Source organism: Myxine glutinosa, chromosome 1 (genome assembly GCF_964187855.1).
Source record: "Myxine glutinosa chromosome 1, kmMyxGlut1.1, whole genome shotgun sequence".
NCBI classification, from domain to species: Eukaryota; Metazoa; Chordata; class Myxini; order Myxiniformes; family Myxinidae; genus Myxine; species Myxine glutinosa.
The window spans coordinates 370,193,198-370,208,434 of record NC_136261.1 but is presented as its reverse complement, the minus strand read 5'-3'; the positions used below and the strand labels follow the sequence as shown (position 1 = coordinate 370,208,434).

Genomic DNA, 15,237 nt, shown 5'->3' with positions numbered 1-15,237 from the left:
CGAGAATGATTCGGAGAGCCATTTTCTGAAGCTGTTCCAGTTGGTTATCTTGGCGGATCGTGAGACCAGCATTCCAAACCGGAACAGCATTCTCTAAAAATCTTCAAATAAAAAATCTTCCTCGGCTAAGTTAAACTTTTTCAGCATCTTCAACATAAACAACTTTCCATTTGCCCTGGTGACAATATTGCTGATGTGAAGATTCCACTCCAGATCAGATCAGATGACAAAACCCAGTATTTTCATATGATCAAACTTCTGCAGTAAAGTCGCTTGGATCGTAAATTGAGGCTTTGGCGGAGGTTGCTTCATGAAACAAACTTCCATAAGCACACACTTATCAGTATTCAAATTCATGTTATTTTTCATTGCACATTGGGTAAAAACATTCAAGGCAGATTGTATTGTCACATTAGGTTCCCTGCCCCTTCAATCCTCAATCAATGTCATGTCATCAACATACTTGAAGGTTAGAATATGAGCATCGTCATCATGCTGAGTCGTTCCATCATTGGTTTGAGCCAAACAACAGAGAGGGCCCAATTTGCTACCCTTTGGTACCCCTTCATACAGGATTTGATTTACAGACAAGGTACCCTTGTGTCTAACATATCGAACTCTTTTATCCAAGAAACCACATATCCAGAAAAATAAGGCAGGCCCCGACACCCATTTGAATTGACGATGTTACAATCACATTGTACATATTATATCAAAAGCTTTAGAGAAATCTGTTGCAACCACCAAGCGGTGACTTAGTTGTTTGTCAGGGTGCACATACAGATTGTTAACAATTAACAAGTTAATTAATGAAAACACTTAACAAGGAAGTGTGACGTGGAATAACCTGCTCGGTTACTAAACTGATTGATGTCAATATTGTCCTTAATGTCACTGAGTAAGCATCGAGTTGCAAAGGTTTCAGCTAATTTTGCAAAGTGATCAGTCAACGATATTGGTCTGAGTTTATTCCAAACTGGTCTAGAGGTCTTCGGGATTGGGACAACAATTGCTTTTTTCCACTGTGCTGGAATAGTTCCCTCTTTGAATGAAGAATTTAAGATATTGTCACGTCACCGGGGTAAACACCTCAAGATGATGGGTGGCCAATAGTTGCTACTCCCGAGGCGTCCAACCAAATTAATGTCAGTTCCTTTTATGGTGCGCGTGGGACCGAAGGTCACGAGGTCCTTTCCTGTGCCGATCAGCACGAGGGGGGTTATCCAAAACCCACAAACACAGAAACGAACACACAGGCTCGACAAAGAAATACAATAAATAATGGTTGAATGAAAATAAGTGCAATGTCATATGAATGAAAGGTGAGGTAAAAACGAATATCGTAATTTGAGACGTCTCCACTCATACCTGAATACAGACAGGGGAATGATTAAAGAAAATAAAAAGAAAATCCCGTCTTTTATTTGGCACTCAGCTCTGGCCTCGTCGAGCACTTTGGTGGGGTCAGTCGACTAGAGGACCGCGCATCAAAGCGCCCAAACAATGGGGCCGGTCAAGCACACCAGCACACTGTGCCATGCAGCAGGCAGCCAAACGTTCCCCCGCTCGATTCAGGCCCAGCCAGAACAACCCGGTCCTTAGCTCCCTGGAAGAGTTCCGAGTCAAAACAACACCCCAGGCTCCAACGCTGCAAGGTTTTCTGGGCTCCAAACAGTTCTCCTCAAGCACACACGAGAAAACGCAACCACCCGCCACCAAGCCAGCACCAAAGAGAGAGAGAGAGGGGCAGGGACACACCCTCCTTTTTCCCTAGCTGAAGTCACTCCCCGACCAATCCCCACGCCCCATTGAATCATTCCATATGCTCTCAACAAACGACGAACTTCGGGGTGTGGCCGATCGGTCACGATCCCTTGGAGGCGGAATCTAGCAGTCGTTCGGGAATGTTCGTCTTTCTGTTGGCAATGTCGGCTTAATGGCCGTTGTTGTTATTGTTGTTGTTGGTGAACCAGGGTTTTTATGGCCGGTCTTTTTACTTGTAAAAAACAGAAGGGAAAATCACAGGAGGCAATTACATACTGGGAATTATCCTTAAACCCTATCTAGTGAATACAAAACCACCCTCCGTGTGGTGACATGCAAACACTCTTAACCTGACAGGTTCCTTATTTATTATATCATGGTTCCTCTTCTTTGCGTGCAAGGTCCATGCTAAAACCTATACAATCTTAACTCCACGATGGTATTTCTGCCCTACCCCCACAAATGTATCAATATCGTTAATGGGGCACTGAATTCACTAGCAAATCCACAAATCAAACAGACTGGGATTCCATCAGGCCTCACCTGCTATGAGGATTCACAACCCGTGACATGTTTTCAAAATCCTATTTTACTCCTGAATGTAAAAATTGCCCAAATGAATTGTATTATTGGGAGAGTTGTTTGAAGTGTGTATCTTGAGATTGTGGTGGGCACAAGGGGCAATAATTCCGCGCACCAGTGGGTGGCTCCTGACCACGTCCTGTTCTCCTGACATTGCCCCCGGGCGTGGCCGGTCGGCCGACAGGCGGGGCATGTCCTCAGTTCCACCCTGCGCCTCGTGACGCCTTCGCTCCGGGCGTGGCCCGAGCTGCGCCTCCACACCCAGACGCTCGCGCCACCCACTGGTGCGCGGAATTATTGCCCACTGACAATGTGTCCACCACACGCGCCCCCCCAGAATTCCCGCGCACCTGAAGGGTGAGCTTGCGGGGAAGCCGGATGACCCGGCCGAAACACCCTCTGGTGATGCGTGCAGGGCTGGGGGGTAGCGGGACGGCGGGGCTGGGGGGTGCCGGGGGTCTGATGCGTCCAGGCGGGGAGCGAAAGCTCATGCCCCACCTTTCGACCGATCGGCCACGCCCGGGGACTAGGCGTGGCCTCGGTACATATAGGCGGGCTCTAAGCTCGAGCCCGCTCAGTGCTGAAGTACGAACTTTGAATAAAGACTCTTTGTTGTACTAACGCGTTGTGGCCTACCTCTCTGGCAATCGAGTAGTGTGTGCACAGCACCACACTGGTGACCACAATTGGTTCAGCCGTCGCTGACCACCGAACGCGCCATGGCCACCAACGCCGTCGCAGTTAAACTCCCGGAGTTTTGGGAAGCGCAAGCCGACATCTGGTTTGTCCAGGCCGAAGCTCAGTTCCAGCTCCAAGGCATCACGGCGGACGAGACCCGGTATTACCACGTGGTCGCCGCCCTCGGGCCCGGCACTGCCGCCCACGTCGTGTCCATCCTTCGTCGCCCACCGGGCGACCACAAGTACGAGGCGCTCAAACGTCTCCTGCTCGCCACGTTCGGGCTCACGGAGCTCGAACGGGCCGATCGCCTCCTGGACCTTCCCGAACTCGGCGACACACGACCATCCATCCGGATGGAATTTATGCTGTCGCTGCTTGGTGACCAGCCCCCGGATTTCTTATTCCGGGCGCTTTTCCTACGCCAGCTACCTGCACAGGTACGCATCGCGCTGGCCGGTTCCAAAATAAAGGAACCCTCCGCCCTGGCCGAAGAGGCCGACAAGTTTTTCGCAGCCTGTGACACGCGGTCGGTTTGTGGTGCTGCCGTAGTTGATCCCGGGGCGGCGGCTACAGCGCCCCTCGTGGCCGCTGCCGCGCCCTGCCCACCACCGCCGCCGCCAACACCGTGGCCGCCGCAGCCGCCGCCGCCGCCGCAAACCTGGTGCTACTACCACGCCAGGTTCGGCCGCAAGGCTAAATCGTGTCGTCCGCTGTGCTCTTTTGACAGGTAGGGAAACGACCGGGCTGGCGCTCATTAGCGGCCCTGAGCGTCGGCCATTCCGGCAGCCTCCTGTTCATCATGGACACCTTGTCTGGGCGCCGTTTTCTTTGCGACAAAGGAGCGCAGGTAAGCGTCCTCCCCGCCTCCACGTCCGACAAGCAAACCACGGGCCGGGGCCCCGCTTTGCTTGCCGCCAACGGTACACCCATCCGCAGATTCGGGAATCGTTGCCTCTCACTGCGGTTTGGAGGGCAGCGCTTTCAATGGTCGTTCGTGACCGCCAGCGTGCCGATGGCACTGCTCGGTGCGGACTTCCTTTGTGCGAATGGGCTGTTGGTCGACGTGAAGCGCAGACGGCTCGTCCAGGCCGAAACCTTCAGCTTGCTCGCTTGTTCGCTGAGCGGCTCGTTGAGCGGCTCACTGAGCGGCTCACCGAGCGGCTTGCCAAGCAGCTTGCTGGAAGGTTCCGTCCCGGCGAGTTTAGTTTGCACGCTTCCGGCAGCGGACGACTTTACCCGCCTCCTCGCCAGTTTCCCGGCCCTCACGTGGCCCACCTTCTCAGCGGTGACCGTTAAACACGGGGTGGAGCACCATATCCCCACAGTCGGGCCGCCAGTCTATGCCCGGGCACGCCGACTCGAGCCCACAAAGCTCGCCGTGGCGAAAGCGGAGTTCGCCACGCTGGAGCGGCTGGGGATCGTACGGCACTCCAACAGCGCTTGGGCTTCTCCTCTGCACATTGTGCCGAAGCCTGGCAGAGGATGGCGGCCGTGCGGGGGCTACCGCCGGCTCAATGATGCCACCACCCCCGACCGCTACCCGGTCCCGCATATCCAGGACTTTTCCGCCCGGTTGGCAAACACGACCGTGTTTTCCAAGGTGGACCTCATCCGGGGCTACCACCAGGTCCCCGTCCAACCGGATGATGTCCCGAAGACGGCCGTCATCACCCCTTTCGGCCTCTTCGAGTTCCTGAGGATGCCCTTCGGGTTGAAGAATGCGGCCCAGGCATTCCAACGGCTTATGGACAGCGTCTTGCGCGACTTAACTTTCCTCTTCGTCTACCTGGACGACATCCTAGTCGCGAGCGCGTCCCGGGAGGAGCACCTACTCCACCTCCGCACGCTTTTTGAACGCCTGGGCCAGCATGGCCTAATCATCAACCCCGCCAAGTGCCGTTTCGGCGTCGCCACCATCGACTTATTGGGGCACCGCATCACCAGGCACGGGGCCGTCCCTTTACCGGCCAAGGTGGAGGTGGTCAGTGATTTCCCGCGGCCCTGCACGATCAAGGGACTCCAGGAGTTCCTGGGAATGGTAAATTTTTACCACCGCATCGTGCCCCATGTCGCCCAGCTCCTCCGCCCCCTGCACGAGGCCCTCCGGGGCAAGCCGGGCAAAGGTGACGTCGCCTGGTCGGAGCCGATGGCCACGGCGTTTGCGGGCGCAAAGCTGGCCCTGGCCAAAGCCACCATGCTGGCGCACCCGGCACCCGATGCCCCGATCACGCTCACCACCGACGCGTCGGACTATGTGGTGGGTGCGGTGCACGAGCAGTGGGTGCGTGGTGCTTGGCAACCGCTCGCGTTTTTTAGCCGGCAGCTTCGCCCGCATGAACGCCGCTATAGCACCTTTGACCGCGAGCTGCTAGGGCTCCACCTGGTGGTCCGACACTTCCGCCATCTGCTCGAGGGCCGCCCGTTCACGGCTTTCGTCGACCACAAGCCCCTTGTGTTCCCGATGGCCAAGGTCGCCGAGCCATGGTCGGCACGGCAGCAGCATCACCTCTCTGCCTTGTCTGAGTACATGACGGACATCCATCACGTGGCGGGTAAAGACAACCCGGTGGCGGATTGCCTTTCCCGGTCAGTCGTGCACGCGGTCCACCACGGGGTCGACTATACCCGGATGGCGGAGGACCAGACCACCGACCCTGGCGTCCAGGCCTTGCGGACCACTGTCACGGGCCTCCGCGTCACCGAGGTGCCGTTCGACGCCACGGGTGCTGCCCTCCTAGGCGACGTCTCCCTCGGCCGGCCTCGCCACATCGTGCCTGCTGGCTGGCGGCGCCCAGTTTTCGACGCCATCCACGGCCTGTCCCACCCGGGCACGAAGGCATCCCAGAAGCTCGTCGCGGCGAAGTTCGTCTGGCATGGCCTCCGGAAGGACGTCCGCGACTGGGCCAGGACGTGCCTCGTGTGCCAGCGTGCAAAGGTTCACCGCCACACACAGGCCCCGTTGTCCCCGTTTGCAGTGCCCGAGCATCGTTTTGACCACGTGCACATCGACTTGGTGGGACCCCTGCCCCCCTCGCGGGGGGTTCACGGCGACGCCTGTGGCTGATGTGGCGCAAGTCTTCATCGCCACTTGGGTTGCCCGGTTCGGTGCCCCCTCGGACATCTCGTCCAACCGCGGCCCCCAGTTCACTTCGGAGCTCTGGGCCGCGGTGGCGCAAGGCCTCAGGGTGAAACTACACCGCACCACGGCCTACCACCCCCAGGCCAATGGCCTGTGCGAGCGCTTTCACCGCTCCATGAAGGCCGCGCTCCGGGCCAGCCTCCGCGACGGTGGCTGGGTCGACCGACTCCCCTGGGTCCTGCTGGGCCTCAGGACGGCGCCCAAGGACGACCTGCGCACGTCCTAGGCGGAGCTGGTCTTCGGGCAACCACTGCGGGTACCGGGGGAATTCATCCCCGACTCCACGGCTCCTTGGTCCGCGGCGCAGCAGCGCTCCGCCCTTCAGGAGACCACCCGGAGGCCCCGGTGCCGACGGCACACCATGGTGACCCGCCTTCCCATGTCGCCCCGGAGCTTCGCACGGCGAAGTATGTCTTCGTCCGGCACGACGCCCGCCGGGCACTGCTACGGCCCCCGTACGACGGGCCCTTCCGCGTGCTGGAGACCGGGGACAAATACTTCACCATCGACATCGGCGGTGCCCCGGATCGCATCTCTGTGGACCGCCTCAAGCCGGCCCACCTCGATCCGGACCACGTCCCGCAAGCAGCTCTGCCTCCGCGTCGAGGCCGCCCCCCTGCGGTTGGACCCCCGGGACCCCCAGCCCCGCCACCCCCCAGCCCGGCACCCCTCACCAGGGGGCGTTTCGGCCAGGTCATCCGGCTTCCCCGCAAACTCACCCTTCAGGTGCGCGGGAATTCTGGGGGAGTGCGTGTGGCGGGCACAAGGGGCAATAATTCCGTGCACCAGTGGGTGGCGCGAGCGGCCAGGCGTGGAACTGGAATACATGCCCCGCCTTTCGACCGATCGGCCACGCCCGGGCACAAGGCATGGCCTCGGCACATATATGCGGGCTCTAAACTCGAGCCCGCCCAGTGCTGAAGTGCGAGCTTTGAATAAAGACTCTTTGTTGTACTAACGCGTTGTGGCCTACCTCTCTGGCAATCGAGTAGTGTGTGCGCAGCCCAACAAGGTATACTTTTCTCCAGGGCAAAATTGTGATCGCAATCTAGCAATTCCCCTTCTCCTCCCAAGGACTCTGAGTCCCTGACTCAAAAATAAAACAAGATGGAGCTTTGAACAGGTCAGAGCCTCGCCAGTGTGTGCAGTCACCAATGTAAGATTTCCCACCTTTTTTACTCGATATTCTTTTTTGATTTGTGTCCCATACTCCACAGAGTGTCGGTGATGCCGAAAGAGATTATTGGCAAAGGTTACACTGGGTGGTTTGCCATTGCCTTCCTAGCGTTGCTTGTCCATGGTCTATCCTTTTAAATCCTGGGCACCAAGCAAGGAAGGCAGCTTGTACCATTTATAAAAAAATTTCTTTTTATGACTCGGACGGGGTTTGTTTCTCCGACCCTCCCAGGCTCAAAGCGGACGCTCCATTAAACCACCAGCGTTGACCCCTTCCCCACCAATGGATTATTTACTTGATACACTTGGGAAAAAAATCTTTTTGAAAAGACTCCGGGAAAAAATTATTTATGAATGTATCTCCTCCTTTGTGATGCAACAAACATGGTTATCAACATTTCAAATTAAAACAAAACATAATTTGTTATTTATGTCACAATCCAGTAACATTAAAGTAATCCCTTACCTCTCGTAACGAAGATTCGTTTAAACTACACGACGATCAGATAACCAACCAGGAAGCAAAGCAGGTATGTCAGTTTTGTTATGTCACGTGGGAATGCATTGACGTCATTTACTTGCAGTGACTATTAAATCTTATTCCGGGTTTCAAGTCCACCACAAACTCTCAGCCACTTGGTTCAATCATAAACACTTGTGGAAATTACACATCATCCTTTGAAGTTGTTTTCCCTGTGTAAAGTAACAAAGATGGAGAAAAGATGGTTGTGACGTCAAAATACGAATTCCTCTCTTTTCTCAGTCTCATTCTCAGTTTCTCCTGAACAATGTGGATTTTATCATTTGAAGGTAATAATAAATTAAAAGGTACAAAGAGTAGTAGGGGAGCTCCCAATAGAGTTCGTGACCATTTTCCCGTGATCAAGGTTTGAAGGTTGATTTTGAAAGATAAAAATATATATAAAAAGATAAGCTTGGGTATCTTTTTTTTAAATGCGGGCTAACTCGGCCAGAGGACAAAATCCAAGATGTCCGCCAAAACCGCGAAATCGGGCATATTTCCGCCTACGTGAATGCTACATATACATATTGGGTGTCCATATGTGGGTTTTTCTGGGCCCAGATCTTGCATCTTACATCAGTCAAGTGATATTGTGACTTAAAATGATATTAAATGATTAATGTTGACCAAAATCCAAGATGGCCGCTGCAAAAAACCATGTATTGTATATGTTCATAATTGTGCATACCATAGATTCATCGCTGGCGTCTAAATACAGTTTTACATGACTAGTGTTTTCATTTATAACCTTACTGTTACTATGAATGACTTTTTGAGCAGGTAACGAACCAAGATGGCTGCCTCTCGCCCGTTAGATAAGCAGTTATGGCTACTGTACATTGTATCTATTGCAACGTCTTTTATTTGACACAATGTTCAAGGTTTTCATTTGCAATCAGTAAGAAAGAATTTATCTTTCTCTATTTTGTTTTATTATATTTACAGTGACATGACATTACATTTACAAGCAGTGATACACATTGCACAAGTAGCATATACGGTAGGGTTGAAAATGACAATAGTTGTTATAACAGTTTGTTTGTGTTGGATAGATTGAAATTGTTATTCACTGTCCGAATCGTCCGTCTCGGACCCAGACTCGACTGGATCATCCATAGTTGGGCTGCTTTCCAAAGCCTGAGTTAGTTTTTCTGGGAGTGCTGGGTGAATGTACCTCAATGGAAGACACATGCCTTCCTCGAGATGCCAGCCATGATATAAAGGAGACGGTGGCGCATCAGGTTTTCGTAGTTGAGCAACACGTAGGTTTGATAGTTCACTCTCTTGACTTTCAAATCGTGGGATTCTTTGTCTGGTGGAAGCCGCAGTATTGATTTCCTTTTCATTTGTCGCCACTTCCTGGCCCGAGCATCACACAGAGTGGTACTTTGTTTGCCCTTGTATATGTACCGTATGGTGTACAGCGTCATATGATCAAGCACCTGCTGAGGGACCGGTAGGTGTTTCCCTACTTCACTGAGGAACGCTCTAGCTTCAGGTGAAGTGGATGATATGTCGAAGATGGTTTTCTTCCCATGTCCAAAGAATGCTGCTGTTGTGTCTGAGCCGCTGTGGACGTGAAGAGGAACTATGATATCTGCTATTTCCTTCGGGCAGAAAGCTGTACAATCTATGAACTGCTTTTTGTACTTCATTGCGAGCACCCCTTCAGTTCTATGAGCAACATACGATGCCAATACAAGCACGTCCGTATCTTCTGCGTCGATGATAACAGGTGTTTCTATTCCAGCTTTACGTATTTGTGAGTAGATGAAGAACATGCATGTGTCTGCTTCTAACTGTTCACACTGGAAGTCTGTAACAGGCAAACCTGTCGATAGATTGACACATGTGGGCCCAATGCAGTAGACAAATTCAGTGTTAGAATAGTTTCGGTACAACACGCTGAACTCGTTTCTGAGAAAGATCTGTAGGTGCTGCTTGTTTGTTGCATTGTGGAAGAAGTCTTGAAATCCTTTGGCAGATGGGAATTTGTCCGACTGCTTGAAAAATACATTCTTGGAGCCATCTGAAAATCCAGAAGTGCTTTTTCGAAGCTTGCGTTCGCTATCCTTGACGGTCAGGGAAACATCATATCTGTCATTGACAAACACAACTTGTGATGCATATTTATGTCTGCTCATAATGACGGCGAACACCTTCGATGCGTAGTCTCCCCAGGTGTAGGAAATTCCATCAGCCTTTTCCCTGTCTTCTACCGATGGCGTAGACAAACGCCATATAAATCCCATGTCCAGGATCGCCGTGTACTTGTCTGGTGTTGGTTCCAACGCATGTAGCTTGAATTTTTCTACCAACTTAGATTTTTGCACTTTTTTCATGGTGCCGTTGATATTGAATATTGGCAGACATTCATCTGTGACTCGGTACGACATTATCTCTGACAAGGTGAAATTTTCGGTGTCATTTTCAGCAAGTGAGACAACTGCTGCCATCGCTCTGTTCTCCATTGCGTCTGACTTCATGATGCGCTCGCCAGTCTTGACTGAAGGTGGGTTGCTGAAGTTCCGTCTCAAATTCCTGTGAATGGTTGCATGGAAAGGTTTGTTGCTGCTGAACATTCTGTCTTCACAGAATGCCTTCAAGCATTTCTCGCCATCGGTGTGGACCGATTCAAAATCTTGAATGAGGTCATCAGAAGCTACCATTCCAGACTGTAGTGACTTCAAGACCTTGTTTTCTTCATTGAAAGGGTCACAGCCGAATTCAGTGATGCAGTTGTTAATATCTTGTACAGCTTGTTCGTCTTCCTTCATGCGAGTGGGAGCATTTTCACTGTGATGTCGTTTTGATTCTGATGTGCTGGCAAGATCATGCAGTGAGGATCGGACTCTATTAACATTGTTAGCATTTCGGGAATGTGACAGCAGCATCTTTTCGTTCTTCAAAATTTTGAGCCAGCCAGCTTTCATCTTTGAACCCTTGTTCATTGTCATCTCGATCCAGAGATCCAATGGCAAACATGAGTAAGGCTTTCCCGACATGGATTGAGCAAATAAGCCATCTCGCATGTATTGTGCTACATCCTCTGGGAGGGATTCCATTTCCAGCCAATACTCAACCAACCACCGTCCATATTTATCGTTGTCATAAATCTGGATCCATGGTAGCATTAAACGTAATGTCGACTTGAATTGTTCCCAGTTCTGGATTCTCAACGCATGCAGATTCATCATCAATATTTCAGTCATCTCCATAAATGTGATCCAGTACTTTGCCATTGAACCACCGGACTCCTCAATTCTATTGAACTCATCTGCCACCAATGAAATAACCTCTTGGTTGGCTTCCAGAAGTGCATAACATTCCTGCCGTTCTTCTGCTGTTGAGGAAGGATTCCGCAGGACAGTCAAGTGAGCTTCAAGTTCATCTGAGATGCTTCCCCCATTCTGTAGTGACTGTTGTATGATTCTTCTCAGCAGAGTTTCATACATCAATCGGAGACATCGTATGCTCCTCTTGTAGTGTTTGCCCCGTAATGCCTGGTCCACAGACCCTTCTGCAATAACATCTGCCGCAACGAGGATGTCAGACAAGCCAGACCCGTGAAAACGCTTATTCATGGCAGAAATGTAAGACATGTGAATATGAAATGGGCCCATAGAAGGCAACACGACACTGAATTTATCAGGGTGTTCGTATCTCATTTGCACTATCAAGGCATACACTGGTTGATCTCCTACCAACTGGATGAAGGGCATGTTCTTTTTGCCTGCTGCATCAACCATCCGGCACATTATTTCGTGCACTACAGATTTTCCAGGAGGATTTGGAAAAGTCAAGAAGTAATACGGCTTGCTTTTGACAACATGCGGCTGAACTGTTGACTGGAAACCTGCAAATCCCCCAACTGTTTGACTGCATGGTGCAGGTGGTGTATGAGTCTCATCTAGACGTGCCATGGCATGAATGAGTCCTCGCTGCCTCTGGACTTTAGTATCTGAAGGAGTAATGTCAACACCTGTTCGCATACTTGGAGCTCCACGCTGGACAGTCTTGTAAGGATGGACTTTATGCTGATCGATGCAAAGATGCTTCATTTCTTTAGACTTGGGAATTGTTAATTCTGGGGCCGATTCCTCTGGAGCATGAACCAAATCAAGTGGCTGGACAAACATAACATTTGTACGGTGTGAAGTGTTCGCGCCAGTTAGCGTGTCCTCAGAAAAGTCATCATTGTCCATTACTGCTGTCCCTGGCATACCCAGTGCAAGCTCCTCTGGACATGCTTTGTTCTGCTCAATATCGTACTTGGCCCAAGCATCATAGAGATGTAGCACGTCTTTGTAGCTGATCCCAATTGAGAATTTTTTCAATAACTCGACAAGTTCCCGGCTTCTGGTTAGTCCGTGTATCATAACAGACAACCTTGTTCCAAATGAAGTTCGTTTGCCTGTCATATATGAAGAGAGCAAGGCAGTCAAAGCGATAACTGCAGAGTCGTCATCCTCCATATCAAGGTCACGCTGAGGTTTTGAAGACTTTAGACGGGAAATGAGCTGTTTCAGTAGGCTGCTTGTTTCGTCCTCATTGAGTAAATCGTCAATGTGAGGTGGCCAGATCATTGGCGATACTTTTGCTGCTTCAGCTCTAATTCGTTGCGCTACAATTGAGACGAGTTGGTCATCAGTTGCACCTAGGCAATTTACAGCAGCTTCTATGTATGTTCCACCAGCTGACGTGTCAAAAACCATTGAGCTCTTGTTTTTTGTAACTCTTTCGTGGAAACCAATTTGGTCGCTGAATTCCGTTTGGAGCATAGATTTTATTGTGCTAGACTTCACAGTGTTCACAGTCATGCCAAAGTTCACCAGCATTTGCGTGTAGTCTTGTAGAAGGCTCTGTAGTGTTCGGAGTTCATGTCTTTCAAAAATTACAGTGCGCACATGTTTGAAAAACATTTGACGTACTTCTGCCAGTCGTACATTGTGCATGTGCAAATGTTGATCATTATAATCATGGACTTTGATGTATTTCGTCCAACATGACCGATGGTAGCGGATCTCTGTGGCAAATGGATCTGACGTGGAATCAATCAGTGTCAAAATGCGATCCCGCATATTCTCGTCGTCCAGATGGACTGTGTGACCTTTGAAGACATGCCATGCATCCATTTGTTGCATGATGTGCCACTTGTCCCGTCCAGGGTGTTTCAGGTCTTCTCCCTTCATACACCAAATACACAAATGTTTGTCATGTATAATACCGGTTTGTGATCGTGATTGTCTCTGAGCGCAAGATGGTCCAGGTGCTTCGTCAGCTACATCATCGCTGCGAGAGATTTCTGTTTCAAAACATTTCTTTTGTCGCTTTAGTGCCTGCTCCAATTTATAGTTACTGGCCAGTTGAACTTTACACAGTTTGTGGAAATATATTCCAGCTGGTCCATTGTGCCATGGCACTGCATCAAAGACTTGACCGTATTTGTCCAATCCTCTCCATCGTTCTGCTTGTTGTTGGAGATGCTGCCAGGCTTCTGGGCTTAAGCTACTCTTTTCCTCATCACAATGCTTATGACAGAGGATACACTCACTGGAGCTTGATAGTCCTGGAGGCTGGTCCTCATCTTCACTCTTTCTCTTCTTTCCTTGAATGGGTGGTGTCGCCATGGTATACTCTGCAATGAAAAATAAAACCTATTACTTACTGTACATACCGTACATCAGACAGCATGATATGAATGATGTTAATACTTAACTGAACTTAAATATTGAACAGGACAGATCTTTATCTCTTAAAGAAAGGGACTTAACTAATATTTTAACTATTTTATTAGTTGAATATACTTAACTGTAATGCCTTGATCCATTGTCCACCCTGGTACTCCCTGGAAATTAATACTAACAACTACCTGTGAACAAATACCTGTGAAACTTAATCAAACCATCTTGTAGATAAGGCAGCAATCTTGGTTCGTTACCTGCTCAAAAAGTCATTCATAGTAACAATAAGGTTATAAATGAAAACACTAGTCATGTAAAACTGTATTTAGATGCCAGCGATGAAGCTATGGTATGCACAATTATGAACATATACAATACATGGTTTTTTGCAGCGGCCATCTTGGATTTTGGTCAACATTAATCATTTAATATCATTTTAAGTCACAATATCACTTGACTGATGTAAGATGCAAGATCTGGGCCCAGAAAAACCCACATATGGACACCCAATATGTATATGTAGCATTCACGTAGGCGGAAATATGCCCGATTTCGCGGTTTTGGCGGACATCTTGGATTTTGTCCTCTGGCCGAGTTAGCCCGCATTTTAAAAAAAGATACCCAAGCTTATCTTTTTATATATATTTTTATCTTTCAAAATCAACCTTCAAACCTTGATCACGGGAAAATGGTCACGAACTCTATTGGGAGCTCCCCTACTAGAGGGAAAATAAAATGAGCAAGAATGCAAATCCTCAGAGAACACACGCCCAACCACACCTTAAAATGGGACGTGATGATTTTACAGGTAAATCACGTTTTACAGGTAACCACCTAAACAACGAAATTAATGTATAAGTACACAGTGGAGATAGGATTGGGGATATAAATAAATATATACAGCAGTTTAAAGTTTTGTGTTAGCAGTGGATATGGTTAAAGTGTATTTCGTAAATAAGTAATTCAAAGTTGTGTGTTGGTCATGGAGATGGTGAAACTGCATTTCGTAAATAAGTAATTCAAAGTTGTGTGCTGGTCATGGAGATGGTAAAAGTGTATTCAGTAAATAAGTAATTAAAAGTTGTGTGCTGGTCATGGAGATGGTAAAAGTGTATTCAGTAAATAAGTAATTCAAAGTTGTGCTTTGGTCAAAGAGATGGCAAAAGTGTATTCAGTAAATAAGTAATTCAAAGTTGTGTGTTGGTAGTGGAGATGGTAAAAGTGTATTCAGTAAATAAGTAATTCAAAGTTGTGTGTTGGTAGTGGAGATGGTAAAAGTGTATTTAATAAATAAGTAATTCAAAGTTGTGTGTTGGTAGTGGAGATGGTAAAAGTGTATTCAGTAAATAAGTAATTCAAAGTTGTGTGTTGGTAGTGGAGATGGTAAAAGTGTATTTAATAAATAAGTAATTCAAAGTTGTGTGTTGGAAGTGGAGATGGTAAAAGTGTATTCAGTAAATAAGTAATTCAAAGTTGTGTGTTGGTAGTGGAGATGGTAAAAGTGTATTTAATAAATAAGTAATTCAAAGTTGTATGTTGGTAGTGGAGATGGTAAAAGTGTATTTAGTAAATAAGTAATTCAAAGTTGTGTGTTGGAAGTGGAGATGGTAAAAGTGTATTTAGTAAATAAGTAATTCAAAGTTGTGTGTTTGAAGTGGAGATGGTAAAAGTGTATTTTGTAAATAAGT

General features: G+C 49.0%; 1 protein-coding gene across 7 annotated transcripts in view; it reads right to left on the bottom strand.

Annotated features, from left to right (window-relative positions):
* The window catches only part of LOC137415314 (tripartite motif-containing protein 14-like), a 46,737-nt gene that overhangs the window by 22,411 nt on the left and 9,089 nt on the right, over positions 1 to 15,237 (bottom strand). For 2 of the 7 annotated variants that reach the window (XM_078770126.1, XM_078770130.1), the window contains exon 1: positions 7,809 to 7,911. The exons of 2 other annotated variants lie outside the window; for them this stretch is intronic. The gene's annotated coding sequence lies outside the window, so the exon portion shown is untranslated. Of the gene's footprint in view, positions 1 to 7,808; positions 7,912 to 15,237 lie in introns of those variants that run through there. 3 more of the 7 variants (XM_078770128.1, XM_078770134.1, XM_078770132.1) reach the window with 3 other exon arrangements.